Source organism: Panulirus ornatus, chromosome 7 (genome assembly GCF_036320965.1).
Source record: "Panulirus ornatus isolate Po-2019 chromosome 7, ASM3632096v1, whole genome shotgun sequence".
Lineage (NCBI taxonomy): Eukaryota > Metazoa > Arthropoda > Malacostraca > Decapoda > Palinuridae > Panulirus > Panulirus ornatus.
In genome coordinates, this window is record NC_092230.1 from 23,445,682 (window position 1) to 23,464,866 (window position 19,185).

The window sequence follows — 19,185 nt, forward strand, 5'->3', positions numbered from 1 at the left end:
AGGATCGATTATGATAAACTTGATTTGAGTTTTTTTTTATGCTGCAAATCTTGATATCTTGTTATTAAACTGTCCTGCACATCTTTGATCTCATGTGCATATTTATCTGTTTTCTATTCTTCGTCATCTTTTGATCCGACTTGAAGCTATGGCGGTGAAGGGAACTACATCAAACATCAGGTCAGTTCCCCCATATAGATCTGCCTTTTACTGTATCCAAACGGAGCAGCGTGTGTGTGTGTGTGTGTGTGTGTGTGTGTGTGTGTGTGTGTGTGTGTGTCTGTGTGTGTGTGTGTGTGTGTGTGTGTGTGTGTGTGTGTGAGGAAAGCCAAATCTGTCACTTGGATATGTAAGCTTGGGCTGGGCTTTATTATGCTTTTCATGTTGGAAAACATCTCACCGACTCAGATGGCTGTAGAAGGGGAAAAAAAAAGGAAAATCTGGGAAGCCATGGAACTGAGGGATGGCGATGGTAAATGAGTCGGGAGAACTTCTTCACGTACTGTCCTCTCATCCAGTTTTGACCAAGACTGCGAGTTATTGGATTTGTCCCAGGTCAAGTTTAGCATCCCCCAACTCGGGTGTTCGTGACGCGATCGCATGCATCTGAGGGCTTTAGAGACCAGTTTGTTCCGTGGTGAATAATACAGTGAAGCGTCCTGGGTTCAGGTACCCTCGCAGTAGATCTACGTAGTCCAATGAAGTGGTTCACAGATGCAGACAACAGACGGAGCGCCTCCTGTTGGTGTTGGCGGTGTAGACTTGTGCAAGATTGTGCTCTGCGACTACCGCCATCACTGCCTCTTATTTAATGTGTTGTTCAGGAGTATCACACGATGGTCTGGCCGTTCTTCCCACACATCAAGGTCATCACACACGGTACATACAAAAGAAATTGATGGTTGGGTTTTATTTTTGTTTTCTGTGAGTGCAGTTGTGTGATTCAATGTCGGTGCTTAGATCGGTGATTCTGCGCTCAGTTGTAAGTGCGGGTCTGTTTCGTCTTGTTCCTTGGTACTGAACTGGAAAACTCGTGAGTGAAGCAAGTCTTCATAAGATCACTTGAGTTGTAGTTTTTTTTATTTCTTTTTTTTTTTTTTTGCACGTGTTGTGTTTTCTGCTGAAAGTTGTGAGGCTGGTGTATGTACTATGTGGAGCTGACAAGACTGGCGACAACCAGAGGTCGCTTTTCCGGTTAGGTTTTCAATGTTTTTATTTTCGACGTGGAAGATGAGAACACGGAGGGAATTCTCTGTCATTATTTGTACGTAGTGAAATGACTTTTGCAGAACTGAATTGTGATACACACCTGGCACAGCAGACACATGGCCTTACCATTGCGTCCTTTGAAAAATAAATGACATCTTTTCGCTCGTTTTGATGACACCCATGTTCTATTATTCTTCTCTCGTTTACGTTTGTTTCCCTTCCTTTATTTCAGTTGGTTTACAAAATACTTAAAATAACCACAGGAACACAATGATAATCACCGAGTGACACTCCTACTCCGACGTTTGAGCCTCAGTGGAGTGTCTTACTCTGTCTTGGGCGAGGGTACAGAGCGCTTGGCCAGACAGGAACGGAACACGCGAACCCAGCGCGCGCCAGGCAAGGCATATATTACGCTGACAACCGCAGAGAAAGATGCTCTCATTTCCCTGGTATTGTTGATAGATAGTCTGTTACATGCGTCCCCTCGAAAAAAAAGATAAGTTAGATATATTCTGTGTTATCATGATAGAAAATATTAGCTATGTCCACAGCATTTTAGAAATTAAGGGATGGGTGTAATCTGCTTCATATAAGTAGCCTTGGTGAAGACGTATTCCATTTCTGCAATATATTCAAGAGCCACCTATTTGTCTTTGAAGGAGTCGTCGGTTGGCCTCCTCTGGACTAGCGTTTTACTGCTGTTTCCCATAGTTCCTGTGGAAAGACCTAACCTATTGAGGCTTGACCGTTATGATGATATCTTCTGCTTCCCTGGAACGGCCAAGTTGTGGGACTCTTCCTTCCTTCCGTCCTTGTCTTCCTGTAACCTTTCATTCTTGATGAGTCGCGTCTACACACACCCAGAAACTCCAGTTATTTCCTCATTCTGGATTTTCTCGCTTCTTTTTCGTCACCTCGATCCGGTCATGAGTGGGGCATGTGTTGCCCCTGCCATGGCCGATCACTGTATGAAATAAGGGGTAGGTAAGGTACGTGTGAGACATGCGTGGGTGTGGTGCGTGGTGGGTGAGAGGATTGTGAAGGGTGAGGCAGAGATGTGATGCTTGGGAGACCCATGGTGGGTGAAGGGTGATGAGTATGGAGAGAGAGAGAGAGAGAGAGAGAGAGAGAGAGAGAGAGAGAGAGAGAGAGAGAGAGAGAGAGAGAGAAGCCGTTTTGGGGAAGGGATAATAGGATATGGTGGATAAGTAAGATGTGGTGGGTGCAGGGGCAGAGGTGGCTTGGTTAAGGGGAAGAAGGTGTGGTGGGTAGGGGAAGGAAGGTCTGATGGGTGAAGTGAGAGGAGAGAAAATAGTGTAGCGGCTAAGGCAAGAGGGAAGATGTGGTGGACGAAAGATGGAAGCGAGGATAAGAAGAAAGCAAGGTTGATGAGGTTACAGTAAAGAGGTGGGTGTAGAGAGTCTTGGCTGGAGAGGAGAGAGGGTGGTAGGTGGACAGGCGGGTGACGGCTGAAGACGGAAGTGGTGAGGGATAACGGATGAGGGGTGAGGGCAGTAAGGTGAGGGAGGTGTGGTGTGTGTGTGTGTGTGTGTGTGTGTGTATGTGTGTGTGTGTGATGAGGATGAGGTGTGCGCTTGATGAAGACGGTGTGTCCTCGTCGAGTTCTGATAGTTGTAGAAAGTGAGTATTTTCTGGGCTGCTCCATTCAGGATATGTGTTGTGTATATGAATAAGGCAGTGTATGGGGCCGGGGAGGTTTTGGCTGGGGAGAAGGACGAGTGATGAGAGTGGGAGGATAGGATGGTGGGCCGTTAGTAGGGGAGGAGGGAATAGTGTTACGAGGGATGGTATGTGCTGGACGCAGGAAGATGGTTGCACCATAGAGGACTCGTGTGGTATTTACGAACAGAGCATATTTGAGCTGAGGTGGAGAGGGTGAGTTGCTCCGTGCAAGTGTCAGGTGAAGGAGGTGTGGGTGTTGTTGGTGGAGAGGGAAGTGCATGATGAGTAAATAAGGCACGGTTGGCAGGAGGAGTGGGTAGCAGAGGTGGGCTACTGCACACCAGATGTGCCAGAACACACACACACACACACACACACACACACACACACACACACACACACACACACACACACACACACACACTGTTCCTGTACAGATCTCCTCTCATGATCATAGACTGATGTCACACCCACGAGCAAGCGAGCAACACCAAACTCAGGCGTTACTGTGATCCTCTGGGCAGAGTCGACCAGTCCTTGAGGGTCAGGCCAGAGGTGGTAGTATGAGTCGGTGGCCAGTACGAGTAGTCACTTTAAAACATGACTGACCTCGCCGACTCCCTCAGTAGTATTGCCCTCAGTGTTGCATACAACTGGTGCCACCACCACTACGCCATCGTACCTTAAGACGGCTACTGACCATCTGATCCCAGGAAGTCTCCCTGGGTTAGACTTATAAGTGTGTCTGGAGTTCGAGGCTGCCTGCACCAGTGCGGGCATTCTCAGTGAGTGGAGTCTGGTGTTACCGTAGGATTCAACACCCGAATGGTTTGTAGGAATTACTGACTGTATCTCGATTCTTGCCTCGTTACTGAATGTTGCAATTCTAGTTTTGCGTTCTTATCCTAAGACCAAGAAAGTGATGACTGTCACTGCTTTGGACGAGGAGGTAATGACTCGTACAACTGATATAGAGGATATCACCGGTTATCCTTCTGGCCATAGACCTGAAAGCAGGGGAGACAGAAAATTTACACCCAGTCCACAGGAATAATATGATGTGTTGCGATTTCCATGTGTATATGACGAAGACATACCATCTCGGATGGTGGAGATTCCCTCACTGACCTCTACTCCATGAAGGAGGAAGGAGGAACGTAGGTATTCCCCGAGGCTGGTTCCCTGAGGCTTGCGCTTTGGTGGGATGCTCAAGCGTTCATGAGTACGTATCTGTGTATGTAAGTACATTTGAACTCACGTCACACAGCGACTGAGAACTGATCTCGGATGCAAAACTTGACCAAGACATGGACGGCGAGGACGGGAGAACACTCCTTCCTGTACCTCGAGAGCTCGAACTGAGACGCGCATCTTTAATGTTCGAGGAATTTCTGGGAAGTCAGCTGACTGACTTCCCAGAAATTCAACAATTTACATAACCGCGAGCAACACACGGCCTCGGGGGTGGGAGGAACCTGTCTCTCTCAATTATTCCATTACATAGATGAAATTTTGGAGACATAGAGTAGCAGATTCCTCACGTAATATACACCCACACAGATCCTGGGAAAAGCCTTTGACGATTATGACCATGGCGCCATAACCCACAAGATACAGAAAATGGGAATAACTGGTACAGTGGGAAGATGAACGTAGAGAAGGCAACATGTTAACCAGGTAGTAACTGATACTGGTTAAAAAAAAAAAAACCTGTTATCCCAAGGAAATAAACTTTTATCCGTGATTTTTACCATTCTCTTATCTGATAGTAAGACAAACCTTAGCCAGTACATTAAAGCAACTTTGGACGGTTATATCTAAATCATGTGAAGGGCGTGCAAGGAATAGAGTGAATTGGAACGATGTGGTATACCGGGGTGGACGTATTGTCAGTGGATTGAACCAGGGCATGTGAGGCTTCTGGGGTAAGCCATGGAAGGTTTTAGATATCTGGGAGTGGATTTGGCAGCGGATGGAACCATGAAAGGGGAAGTGAATCATAGGGTGGGGGAGGGGGTGAAAATTCTGGGAGCGTTGAAGAATGTGTGGAAGTCGAGAACCTTATCTCGGAAAGCAAAATTGGGTATGTTTGAAGGAATAGTGGTTCCAACAATGTTATATGGTTGCGAGGCGTGGGCTATGGATAGAGTTGTGCGGAGGAGGGTGGATGTGCTGGAAATGAGATGTTTGAGGACAATATGTGGTGTGAGGTGGTTTGATCGAGTAAGTAATGTAAGGGTAAGAGAGATGTGTGGTAATAAAAAGAGTGTGGTTGAGAGAGCAGAATTGGGTGTTTTGAAATGGTTTGGTCACATGGAGAGAATGAGTGAGGAAAGATTGACCAAGAGGATATATGTGTCAGAGGTGGAGGGAACGAGGAGAAGTGGGAGACCAAATTGGAGGTGGAAAGATGGAGTGAAAAAGATTTTGAGTGATCGGGGCCTGGACATGCAGGAGGGTGAAAGGCGTGCAAAAAATAGAGTGAATTGGAACGATGTGGTATACCGGGGTCGACGTGCTGTCAATGGATTGAACTAGGGCATGTGAAGTGTCTGGGGTAAACCATGGAAAGTTCTGTGGGGCCTGGATGTGGAAAGGGAGCTATGGTTTCGTTGCATTATTACATGACAGCTAGAGACTGAGTGTGAACGAATGTGGCCTTTGTTGTCCTTTCATAGCGCTACCTCGCACACATGAGGGGGGAGGGGGTTGTTATTTCATGTGTGGCGAGGTGGCGATGGAATGAATGAAAGCAGACAGTATGAATTTTGTACATGTGTATATATGTATACGTTGAGATGTATAGGTATGTATATTTGCGTGTGTGGACGTGTATGTATATACATGTGTATGTGGGTGGATTGGGCCATTCTTTCGTCTGTTTCCTTGCGCTACCTCGCTAACGCGGGAGACAGCGACAAAGCAAAATAGATAAATAAGTAAATAAATGAATAATGTATATATATATATATATATATATATATATATATATATATATATATATATATATATATATATATATATATATATCTTTTCTTTTCTTTTCTTTCAAACTATTCGCCATTTCCCGCGTTAGCAAGGTAGCGTTAAGAACAGAGGACTGGGCCTCTGAGGGAATATCCTCATATATATATATGTGTGTGTGTGTGTGTGTGTGTGTGTGTGGACTGAACCAGGGCACATGAGGCGTCCGGGGTAAACCATGAAAAGGTCTTTGGGGCCTAGTTGTGGATATGGAGCTGTGATTTCGGTGCATTGCACGTTAGAACTAGAGAGTGAATTTGAGCGGATGTGGCCTTTCTAAGTATGTTCGTGGCGCTACTTAGCTAACAAGGAAAACAGCGATCAAGTATGAATAAAAGATATATGTTATGTACAAGACACTGAGAGACGAGAGGCAGACACGAGTCAGTTCTTGCGGTATTGCACTGATGATAAGCTTCAGTGGCGATGGGTTTCAACGCCGTTGTGAAGGAAACTTTGAATCATAACTAGTACGAAACGCATGACGGAAACATGTGTGATTTACGGGAGAGTATATATAAGATATTTTGGGGGGGAACAGTCAGATGATTGGAGCCAACCCAGGACAGCATCCGCGCGAGGGAGACAAAGCCACTGGTGTCATTCGCCACATCATTTGTGTATGTGCCAACACCACATCTTGAGGCCAGTGATAATGCGGTTTGGAAATGTAGAGAGGGCATTCATCGGCCACCCCGACTCTCCTGGATGATCTTAAGTTAACGAGATGCTCTGGTTTTAACCCCTGGAGGAGGACAGGCGAGAGAGGTATGTAGATAATGTAGTGGTGGGGAGACCCTGGACGCCATGGTTTGCATCTGGCAGTCAGGAGACGGAAGCTTACCACATGATACAGGTGAAGAAACGAACATGTACGGGAAGACATCATAGATATTCGGGGGACCGACATGACCCAACGCTTGATCTGGAGATGATACAGAAGCCGTGGGCCGACCAGTGGAAGGTTTCAAGACCTACAGGGTGGAGCAGAAGGCCACAACGTGTGCATGATGGGCGAGGAAGCAGTGGCTCATGGGGTCGGGGGAGGGCCTCCTGCATGACGCAGCCTGACTGAACTATACATGCCATTAGTATGGGGTGGGTATAAGCCACCGTAAGCCTCCCCCTTCACACTTCGTAGTCATTGCGCTTGACCCGCAGTGAGGGATCCGAAGTGAGACGAATGTCGTGTCTCTACGGAAACGCTCTGTCAAGGAAAATGGAAATTATAGATTTGATAGATGTGTTAGTGTTATTATTATATGTGCGTCAGATTATACAGCATTACATGGTTTGGGGAAGGTGATGTTGGGAACATTGATGACTGCTTTGAAAATCTAATGCCACCCTCCTCTGAGGCCGGTCGTTCTGAGAACCTTTAAGTTTGCTGAACTTCATGTGAAAAGAGATCTAAGATTAAGCAGTACTTTGATATCGGCGAAAACCCCCGAGACTTGCTTGGAGACCACAGCACTCGAGACGTTAGCTCGTCGGGTACACGTTAGTGAGAGAAACCAGCACGTGATTAGGAGGTTAGGAAGCTTTGTTGGTGAATGGTATGTCTCGCACGTGGGGAGAGGATGTAGCAGATCGACCCTGATGACAGACAACTGGGCAAGATAAATTGAAGGGATCCAGCAGACGATCACAAAATGTCGTACAGCAGTCTGGAAGTCCGACATTGATGAAGGCATTTCATGAGGACATATGACCTTATGGTTCTCGAGCCTCACGGTGGCCTGCCAAGTGAACGCGTACCAGTACTTGTGAACGAGAAAGACTGGAATGAAACATGTAATGTGGTTTCATTCCAGTCTTGCTGTCCAGCTGTGTGATGGGTTGACTCGGTAAACACCACTGAGGTTCGATGACGTCGTGTGGAACAGTAGTTCCTGTGTGGTCCTCAGGTAACGTTGTCCTTCCCTCGTGCTGGGGCAAGATCCTTCCACGGTGTTGGCCTGGCATTCTCTACTGCAGCCAGAGACCCGTAACTCGAATGGTTAGAAGAAGATATACAGGATGTCTGTACCAGTAGGAGAAGGGTCTAAGACCTCCCCCCCTCCAGTGTTGCTCAGCGAGACCCTCCCTCTCCCGGCACGTCATGAGTTAGCAGTGGAGTTAGGAGAAAAGGATGCCAGAAAATAACATTTCTACTTGAAAAAACAACTCTGAATATCCAAGAAAGGGTTGAGTCGTAACTACAGTTAGATCCCAGCAACTGACGCATCCCATGGCGCCGGGGATAGTGAAGTGATCCTGCGTCATAGAACAACCCCCGGTTATTATGATAAGACTTCGTAGGGCCGTACAGATGCGTCAAATGCTGACGAAATTTACATAAGCCTTGCAGACGTTATTTGGCACATGTCCCCATGTAGTCAGGAGAGAACATGTGGGCTAGAGGAATGGACGGGTGGATTCTCAGTGGCTTGACAAGTCGTCCATAAGGTCGAGTTGTCAAATATATTAAGCTCATTTCTTCCACTGGGCAAAGTTCTGTCGCCTAGAAAGAGAGGGACGTGCGCCTGCCTCCCGGGCTCTCCTCTCTCGTGTGTGTGGCTGACACTGGAGACGTGAGAACTGAGGCACAAGCGGGGTACTAGACAACACGGCCTGACCTGACCTGACCTGACCTGACCAGAGCAGAGTAGTGTTGAGAGTGTCGGATGACCTCGAGGTGTAAAGGACCTACGTCAGAGAGGGGGGAGGGGGGTTGTATTACTAGAATGGTATTGCTAGTTCGAACTGATGACCTTTCACAGCGTGAGGCACAAGTTTTGATTAATGTTTCCGTCAAGTATAAGTCTCGTGGTTTTTACTTTCTTATTTGTACATTCAGGTGACAGGCTCTGGTGCGCTAGCTTGATGTTTTCATTCGGGAGGAAGTTTCTAAGCGAGGAGAGTTTTGGAATGTGCACGTTCTGGTATGGACAGGTTTAATAAGATACATGTATCCCCTGCATGATAACAAGATACATGTATCCCCTGCATGATAACAAGATACATGTATCCCCTGCATGATAACAAGATACATGTATCCCCTGCATGATAACAAGATACATGTATCCCCTGCATGATAGAACTTGGCGGTAACTCTATTGTCATGTGGTCATTCGCTCTGTCGGGCTAATGATTACCTCTCATAGTCTCTTTGAAGCTTGTCACCCTGAGGTCTCGGGTGGGATAGCATTATTCTCTCTCTCTCTCTCTCTCTCTCTCTCTCTCTCTCTCTCTCTCTCTCTCTCTCTCTCTCTCTCTCTCTCTCTCTCTCTCCTTGAGGACACTCAGAGAGTTGGTTCGCTGGAAGGTGACGGCGGCGAGAAATGCGTGATGGTGTACTGGAACGTCTGCTCCCCGACGTGGCGACGTAAAATGATCTCTTCCCGGAGCCAGCCAGACGTGTTGGTGGTATGTGCAAACATCTAGGTAAAGTTTAGGGGTGCACGAGGAGGGGGGGATTCAAGGGACGTAAAGTTAACCTTTACGACCCACAGACCTTAAACTTTGCTCCAGCAGGACTTAAGAGAGATGTCTTGGAGATAGTTTGTCTGCGTTGCATCGAGGGGGGAAAAAGGAAGACGTTCCCGGCGGTGTATCTGGTTACCTTGTCACCAGTGGGTGGGACGGACGCGTCGTCTGCCACCAGCAACAGCCTGGTTGGTCAAGTCAAGGACAGAGTTTCGTAAGGTGGGAGAGCATAATGCCACCGTGTCTACCTGGCTGTCACTGTGGCAGGGTCTGTAGTGCTTACCATTGTTTCGTTCATGACAGTAACACAGGCGGCCCCCGGGGGTGAGGCCAGCTTTTCCAATTGGGTCTCTTTAATGCTTGTATATTCACTAGACAGAGTAGTGAGAGACGCGGCGCAGGTGTGTGTGTGTGTGTGTGTGTGTGTGTGTGTGTGTGTGTGTGTGTGTGTGTGTGTGTGTGTGTGTGTGTGTGTGTGTGATTACTTTCTATCTGCCTCGTGTCTAACCCTTGTATATACACCATATAGTAATCTTATGTCTACACATATACACAAGCCATCTTACGTCATCAGATAGCCATTCGTCGACCAGCCCCCAGAGAACAGCTGGGTTGGCTGTAAACCATCTGCCCCATCCGGGATTCGAACCCAGGCCCGTTAGATTAGCGAGTACGTAGAGCAGCGGGATTGGATGACCAGCGAGGCGTGTTGTGTGGTGCCCTTGGTGAGGTTGGGGCCAACAGTCATGGTGGATCGCCTGGGTGGACGAGGTGCTGGCACTGCCCCACACAGGCTGCTGCAGATTACATTTCCTGTTGGATGTCTGGCGCAGCAGGTCTTTGTCTAGTGTTTATTTATGGCGGTGTGGCAGGTGCACCGGCTGGCTGGCTGGCTGGCTATCTCTGACGAAGGTGAGGTGTCTGGGGGTATTGGGGCCAGTCTGCCTCACTCTCACTCCCCTCCCCCATTTATCCTCACTACCCCTACCACTCCTCCCCTCTTATCTTCCTTACATCTCCCTCCTCTTCTACCTTCCTCTGCCCAGATATCTTCTCCCTTGTCTTTCCCCTCTCTTTCCTTTCCTTTTCCCTACTCATCCCTTCCCTGGCGCCCCCATTCTACGCCCCATGCAGCAGACTGTATGCACATCCACTCTACCGTTGATGGCTAGCTACTTGTGCACACAGTCGCTGGAAGGGACCCACTTCACGCGGCAGTAATGATGGTGGTGGTGGTGGTGGTCGGGGAGGGGAAGGGAGGCTGGGTCTTGGGTGGCTGCCAGGGGGTGAGTCATTGCCAAAACAAAAGTCATTGTAAACATCTCATTCAGAGAGTGGGTACCACCTTCCCGCTGCTGTATGGAGGGTGGTGGCTCACCAGGTGTCGCCCGTCACGCTGTGGTGTTATCGCCGGTGTGAGGTTCTTCACTGATCCTCAGCCTCGGTGACTTGTGGCAAATTGTGGAGGGTTGTACACCCGCCTAGTGGTACTGCCGGCGGCGGCTGTGTCCAGCCTCACCTAGCCCGCCTACCTCCTCCACTGACTCACCCGCCCGGCTGCTGGGGCCAGGGTTGTCCCAGCCGCCTCCAGCCTCGCTCGGGGTCACCCTCACTCGCCAAGGGTGGGATAGGTTCGCCCTGGGTTACCATCTCGGTCACGAGGGCTAATGTGCGTTCGCCTTGGGTAATCAGGGGTGTTACACGGTCGCCTGGAGTCACCAAGGGTGTTACGTGGTCGCCTGGGGTCACCAGGGATGGTACAGGGTCGCCTTACGTCACCAGGGATGGTTCTGAGTCGCCGTAGGTCACCAGGGGTATAGGACTGCCTCGCTAACTTTCAGCTACTGTTGGTTATCTTGCGTCATCAAGATTATCTTATCTCGAGTGACCTGTGTAGATTTTGGGGCAACTGATGAGATGGTTACCGGGGGAGGAGAGGGACTAGGGAGGCAGGCTCCCGTGGAGATATCGTCTTGTTAACTCTTGGTCCCGCTGTGGGTATAGTCTGTGCTCTAGTACTGGAACCAACTGTCCTCCAGCAGGGCTACCGTAGCTCAGCGATGGATGGGTTCAGCAGGAGAATGCGTGAGGTTGCAGAGATTCCAGCAAGTTAGGTTCTCGTTAAGTGACAACAGAGTTTCTAGTATATTTTCGTCTGTAGTCACCAAGTGAAGTCTGAGGAAGCATTCCATGATGTATAAGGTTAGAACTGGTATTACTGAATTGATTTGAGATATTCATAGATCATTTGGTATAATGATAGAGAGAGAGAGAGAGAGAGAGAGAGAGAGAGAGAGAGAGAGAGAGAGAGAGAGAGAGCGTTCAGATAATTAGGGGATCTTGCTAATACTGGACCTCAGACATTTCATTCTCGTAAAAATCCATAGGAAACTGTGAAATGTGTGTGTGTGTGTGTGTGTGTGTGTGTGTGTGTGTGTGTGTGTGTGTGCAGTCAGGCTTCGTCTTCCAGTCATGATATCGATGAACATATTCTATAGCCGTTATTTATGAGTAGATATGACTAAGGGCAAGGTTATTAGGTTCAGTAGGGTGGAGGGACAAGTTAATTTGGAGGTAAGTTTGAATGGAGAAAAACTGGAGGAAGTGAAGCGTTTTAGATATCTGGGAGTGAAATTAGCAGCAGATGGAACCATGGATGCAGAAGTGCGTCATAAGGTGGGGTAGGGGGCAAAGTTCTGGAAGCGTTGAAGAATGTGTGGAAGGCGAGAACGTTATCTCGGAGAGCAAAAATGGGTATGTTTGATGGAATAGTGGTTCCAACAGTGTTATATGGTTGCGAGGCGTGGGCTATAGATAGGGTTGTGCGGAGGAGGGTGGATATGTTGGAAATGCAATGTTTGAGGACAATATGTGGTGTGAGGTGGTTTGATCTAGTAAGTAATGTAATGGTAAGAGAAATGTGTGGTAATAAGAAGAGCGTGGTTGAGAGAGCAGAAGAGGGTGTGTTGAAATGGTTTAGACACATGGAGAGAATGAGTGACGAAAGATTGACAAAGGGGATATATGTGTCAGAGGTGGAGGGAAGGAGAAGCGGGAGACCAAATTGGAGGTGGAAGAATGGAGTGAAAAAGATTTTGAGCGATCGGGGTCTGAACATGCAGGAGGGTGAAAGGTATGCACGGAATAGAGTGAATTGGAACTATGTGGTATACCGGGTCGACATGCTGTCAGTGGATTGAACCAGGGCATGTGAAGCGTCTGGGGTAAACTGTGGAAAAGTCTGTGGGGCCTGGATGTGGACAGGGAGCTGTGGTTTCGGTGCATTACACAACACATGACAGCTAGAGACTGAGTGTGAACGAATGTGGCCTTTTTGTCCTTTCTTGGCGCTGCCTCGCTGGAGCGAGGGGGGTGGGGGATATTTCCTGTGTGGCGGGGTGGCGACGGGAATGTATGAAGACAGCAAGTATGAATATATATGCATATGTCTGTGTTTTTATATGTATGTATACGTTGGAATGTATATGTGCGTGTATGGGCGTTTGTATATATATATATATATATATATATATATATATATATATATATATATATATATATATATATACTAGAGGTCATGGGTAAGGACAGAAGCATACCCAAGTCATGGCCATCTTAGATAAAGATACGATAATGCATATACGAAAAAAGGAAAAGAAAAAAGAATGCAATGAGCATTAATTTGAGCCCCTGAGGTATGTGTAGGCCCGACTTTTAAAGTTGGAGAGGTTAGGGGAAGACGGAGGAGAATTCCACAGCCTCGCTGTACGAGGCAAGGAGGTACCCCGATGGATCAACCTCTGTTGGCTCGTCTCCTCACTTAAGGTAGTAGTAGCCTGACGCGTGCCACGGGTCCAGGTGGTAGGATCTGGGTGGGACACACGGCGACAGCTGGCGAGGGAAGTGTGTGAAATAATACTTACAGAACAGAGAGAGAGAGAGAGAGAGAGAGAGAGAGAGAGAGAGAGAGAGAGAGAGAGAGAGAGAGGGAAGTACATGCGGGGGAGGGATGGTTGACGACAGTCGGTCGCTGGAGATTTCAGGACACGGAGGGCTTTTAACCCCACACTAGGTAGAGAGAGAACAGCTACCCAATACATGCAGGCACTGCTACAGATTACTGCGAATGTGGGCCCTGTAGGCTAGGAAGAGCAGTGCAACACAGTGGGGTAAGTTGGCCCCTGTAGACTGGGAAGACCAGTGCTACCCAGTGGGGTAAGTGTGGCCTTTGTAGACTGGGAAGAGCAGTGCTACCCAGTGGGGTAAGTGTGGCCTTTGTAGACTGGGAAGAGCAGTGTTACACATTCGGATGATTAAGGCCCCTGCAGACTTGGCATAGCTGCTCACAAGAGAAATAACTGCGGTATTTTCACAGCAACCCAGGCCTTTGCGAATCAGATTTTGCAACGTTAATTATGTGAAGATATGGTTGTACCCAACATGTTTATGTTGTTGCAGGGTTGAATTATGGTATTTTGACATTGAACAGTTGTCAATGAGTGAGATTTAATGAGACTTATAGATAGAAATGGCGTTTTGTCACTGTTGAATGTGACCAAATTAATGATTATTCATTTCACAGGTCCGAATTAAGAGGAAATATGTTCACATGCTAAAAAAAAAATGATTATGGGACTGAGGAGGGGAAGGAAAGTGAGCTGAAGTGTGTAGAGAGGAGTTGCCAGTGTAAGAGTCGATGGGGTTGGAAGTGTGTGGGGTTGGGGGGAGAGATAGATAGATAGAGAGAGAGAGAGAGAGAGAGAGAGAGAGAGAGAGAGAGAGAGAGAGAGAGAGAGAGAGAGAGAGAGAGAGAGCTTTAGGACTGACGCCTGAGGGACACCACTGTTGATATGGCACGAGGGTTCTGTTGCATGATCACAGGCTACCCTCATAGAATGACCAGATCTTTTGCACATGTTTGAAGTTTTGACCTTCGTAATGTCGTGTGACTCGTTTCCAGTATTCGCCCACTGATTTAAGGTGGGTTGAGGGTTGTATTTATGGCAGAGCGAGTGGTGTCCTTGCAACGGTCAGACCGCAGACGCTACTTTGGCGAGAGGGTATCGTGAACGGCTTCAAGTTTGCGGGTGGCAGTTGCCCCGTGCAAGGTCAGAGCGGGAGGCGCCAAACCGTTTTGACTGGACGCCTTTACCGCGGGGGTAAACCAGAGCCCCGTTGTTGCATCTGCTTCGCTTAATGAAGGCGGGATGATTAGAATGTCACTCCGGATGATGACTTCCAGCCTACAGCTCTGTATGAGGAGGCAGTATACATTCTCTGACTTGTCAGTCTCGTCTTATGAACGTTTAGTGCAACTAGATCATGGTCCTGTCCTCGTATATCATAGCATACTTAATCTTATATGTCATGGTTAACTGGATATATCATGGTATACCTCACCTCCTGTGTCGTAATTTTACACAACGTATAACCTGTTATACCTGACCTTACCATGTATCGTACGTATGACGGAGCCATCCACGGTAAGGTTAGGGCTTTACCATGTAGCAGGAGTAGTGTTGCGACAAGTGGCAGTCGAAGCACCAGCACGCTGACGCAGGTGGGGCCAGACCAGACCGAAGCCGGGCCGCTGGAGCCCCTCCCTTCATGCATTAGTGGAGGAGTGACAGGCCAGGGGAAGAAGAGGCCGACCCTTGTCAGTGGCGGCCAAGGCCGGGCACGTGCGTGGTCGATGGTGGTGTCTGGCACGGCCGGTGGAGGGCGGGAGCTGCTTCTCGTGGCGGGAGACACTTCTCGAGGGGGAGAGACATCACTCGAGAGAGAGAGAAAGACGTTGCATGAGGGAGAGAGACATTACATGAGGGTAGGAGACACTGTTGGAAGTTGGGAGACACTGCTGGAGGAGGGAGAGACACAGCTGAAAAGTGGGAGACTGCCGGAGGGTGAGAGACATTGCTAGATAGAGGGACGCTGTTGGAGGATGAGGGACGGCAGGAGAGACTGCTGCACTGAGAGACGTACAGATCTGGTGTACAAGCCGTACAGTGCCGGGCACCAGCTGGGATCGGGGGGTAGGTAGTGGGTTGCGTCATTCATGACCTTGGTGGTGTGACCTGTAGTGGCATGAGCCGCCGACACATCCTCCTGGTCACACACACACACACACACACACACACACACCGCCAGTAAGGGTGGCCCATGACCCCCCCGAGTCCTGGCCGCGGTCAGACAGGTTATCTGCTGGTCTGGCTCTCCCGTTGTGCGGCACACTGCCCCCCACTCTTTGTAATTAAACCTCGATCTTCACTTTTACTCCAAAAGCAGAAGTTGATGATGCACTGGTTGGATCGCTACCAGGTCCCGTTGTGCGACCGTGGGACGCGACCGACCTGTTGTGAGCGCAGGACACTTTCTGTTTACAACAACCTTAATGGATTTTGTGAACGGATACAACCCCCCCCCTGTTCATTCATCCAATGTCTTGTGGTTCTTCAAACCAGGTCTGAAATATTCCACAAGGCTCACTATTGCGCGGGTCCCGGACCCTTGCCTCGTTCAAGATGCTGACACTGTTCATCACAGCCAGGTTATCTATTGTTGATCATAGCCAGGGTATCTGTTGTTGATCACAGCCAGGGTATCTGTTGTTAATCACTACTAGTGTATCTATTGTTAATCACAGCCAGGGTATCTATTGTTGATCATAGCCAGGTTATCTGTTGTTGATCATAGCCAGGTTATCTGTTGTTGATCATAGCCAGGATATCTGTTGAAAATCACAGCCAGGGTATCTATTGTTGATCACAGCCAGGGTATCTATTGTTGATCACATCCAGGGTATCTATTGTTGATCACAGCCAGGGTATCTATTGTTGATCACAGCCAGGGTGGATTGCCTTGGATCAATTTTGATGTTTATATAGTACATCTTTTTCGTTCTTGCTTCATCGGAAATATTAACATCGGACATCCAGTGTGTGTCCAGGAGTACAGTATGTGCCGTGCTTTGACGATGCTCACGTTGAGAGTTTGGTCGTAGGTGTGTTGCATCGTAGTAGGAGATTGCCAACAGCTCGAAGCACGACAGGTCTCTGTAGCCGTAGTTTGTGGCGGCAATCTCTGGGTGGTTGTTGTGGGCGTTGGGTCGGTGATGGGTGTGTCTGGGTGGCTGTTTCTGGGGCAGACATTCATGACCCCTTGATCGTGAAGGAACCTTCCCCTGAGCACGACGGTACGACCCTCAAGCACGACGTTACTTGGATGCGATGGTCTGCATTTGACCTGACCCTCTTTGGGTGAGGTCAGATGATATCATCTCACCCTTAGGATCGTACCGTCGTGCTGTTCAAGAATCGTACGTCCTGACTCAAGGATCGTACCTCGTGCTTAAGAATCGTACGTCCTGACTCAAGGATCGTACCGACGTGTTAAAAGAATCGCACCGTCTCGACCTAAGGATCGTACCGTCATGCTTAAGAATCGTACCGTCCTGACCCAAGGATCGTACCGTCGTGCTGTTCAAGAATCGTACCGTCCTGACCCAAGGATCGTACCGTCGTGCTGCTCAAGAATCGTACCGTCCCGACCCAAGGATCGTACCGTCGTGCTGTTCAAGAATCGTACCGTCCCGACCCAAGGATCGTACCGTCGTGCTGTTCAAGAATCGTACCGTCCTGACCCAAGGATGGTACCGCCATCGTGTTCAAGAATCGTACCGTCCCGACCCAAGGATCGTACCGTCGTTCTCAAGCTGGCATTGAACCGCTCGCAGCGCCCTCAGCGGAATACAAGCCTAACAAAAGAAGTGAAAGAAATTGGCCGTTAACTAAAGATATCGTAGAAAACTCAGGAGGAAAAAAAAAGAATGAGAGGAAAGAGCCATTAGGAAGATGAAGTAAAAAGGAAGAGAGAGAGAGAGAGAGAGAGAGAGAGAGAGAGAGAGAGAGAGAGAGAGAGAGAGAGAGAGTATTATGATATGTCTCTTAAGCGAAGGTGAGGGATGTCAAGTAGGGTTGGTGCATCAAGACGTGGGAGAGACAGCATCATCATCTACGCTGGTAGATACACACCAGGTGACACACGTAGTATATTAAGAAGCAACAGCCTGAGAGAGGCACTGTTCAAGGAGCCAATAATCCCACCTTAAAGATAAAGCGGCGTCATTGGCTCACACACACACACACACACACACACACACACACACACACACACACACACACACACACATATATATATATATATATATATATATATATATATATATATATATATATATATATATATATATATATATATATATATATATGAAGGTGAATCGCACTTCAGTAGGAGTTCATGCAATATTATTCAACAGGTAATTTTTCTATACATGTGGCACGACATGTTTCGTGGAGACGTTCCACCTCATCAGGTGCGAGTACTTAACAAAGTTATCTAAATCTCAACAAGGCATGTAGATATATATATTTTCTTTCTTTCATACTATTCGCCATTTCCCGCATTAGCGAGGTAGCGTTAAGAACAGAGGACTGGGCCTTAGAGGGAATATCCTCACCTGGCCCCCTTCTCTGTTCCCTCTTTTGGAAAATTAAAAAAAAAAACGAGAGGGGAGGATTTCCAGCCACCCGCTCCCTCCCCTTTTAGTCGCCTTCTACGACACGCAGGGAATACGTGGGAAGTATTCTTTCTCCCCTATCCCCAGGGATATATATATATATATATATATATATATATATATATATATATATATATATATATATATATATATATATATATATATATATTGTAGGCCAGATTGGTAAGACTGTAACGGAGAGATGTTATTGGCATCAACATTCAGTACGCAGGGATGACCACAAAAATGCGATCGCTAAACATTGTCATGAAAATGACCACCCCATAGATCTTGAAAATACCGTTATTTTATAAACCTTTGCTGATTATGCCACACGTAACGTCATTGAATGTCTTAATTGCTGATACTAAGAACTTTGATTTGTCCCAAGGCAATTTTAAAGCCCATCCTAGCATTAACCAAATCATTATGAGAGAATTGACAGAACAAGAATGCATAAGAAAGTTGTTTATGACATACCCAGCTACACAGGTCAACCCCCGCCACCAAACACTCCTTAATCACTCTGCCTTACAAGGGCTACGGCCAGACATATCAGACTGTGCTTGCCCGAGAAAGATTGGTGTTGGACGGCGGGAACCAAGTGTGATGTTGGAATTTAAATAGCTTTGTTAAGTATTGGCGTCTGATGAGGCGGATTGTCTCCACGAAACATGCTGTGCCACATGTATAGAAAAATTACGTATTCAGTAAAATTGCATTAACTCCTACTGAAGTGCGAATTCACCTTTACACTATCATCATGGACAAGGTTTAGTCCTCTGTTCTTGGCGCTACCTCGTTAACGCGGGAAATGGCGAATATTTATATATATATATATATATATATATATATATATATATATATATATATATATATATATATATATATATCATAGCGAACGGGGCCTGAACATGCATGAGGGTGAAAGACGTGCACGGGATAGAATGAATTGGAGCGATGTGGTATACTGGGGTTGACGTGCTGTCGGAGGACTGGACCTGGGCGTGTGATGCGTTCCGGGTAAACCTTGGAAAGTTCTGTGTTTGTGGGTAGGCAGCTATGGTTTCGATGCATCACACATGACGGCTAGAGAATGAATGGATGTAAGCGGACGCGGCCTTTCTTAGCGTATTGCATTGCCCGATTTTTTTTTATATTGCTGTGAACGTTTTCACATAATTATTTACCTAGAACGTACACGTCAGAGCGGTGGTTGGGAC

At 47.6% G+C, this 19,185-nt stretch overlaps 1 protein-coding gene across 4 annotated transcripts in view; it reads left to right on the plus strand.

The window, feature by feature from the left end:
• Positions 1-19,185, plus strand: part of Snrk (SNF related kinase) — an 852,818-nt gene that overhangs the window by 246,762 nt on the left and 586,871 nt on the right. The gene's annotated exons all lie outside the window — the stretch shown is intronic.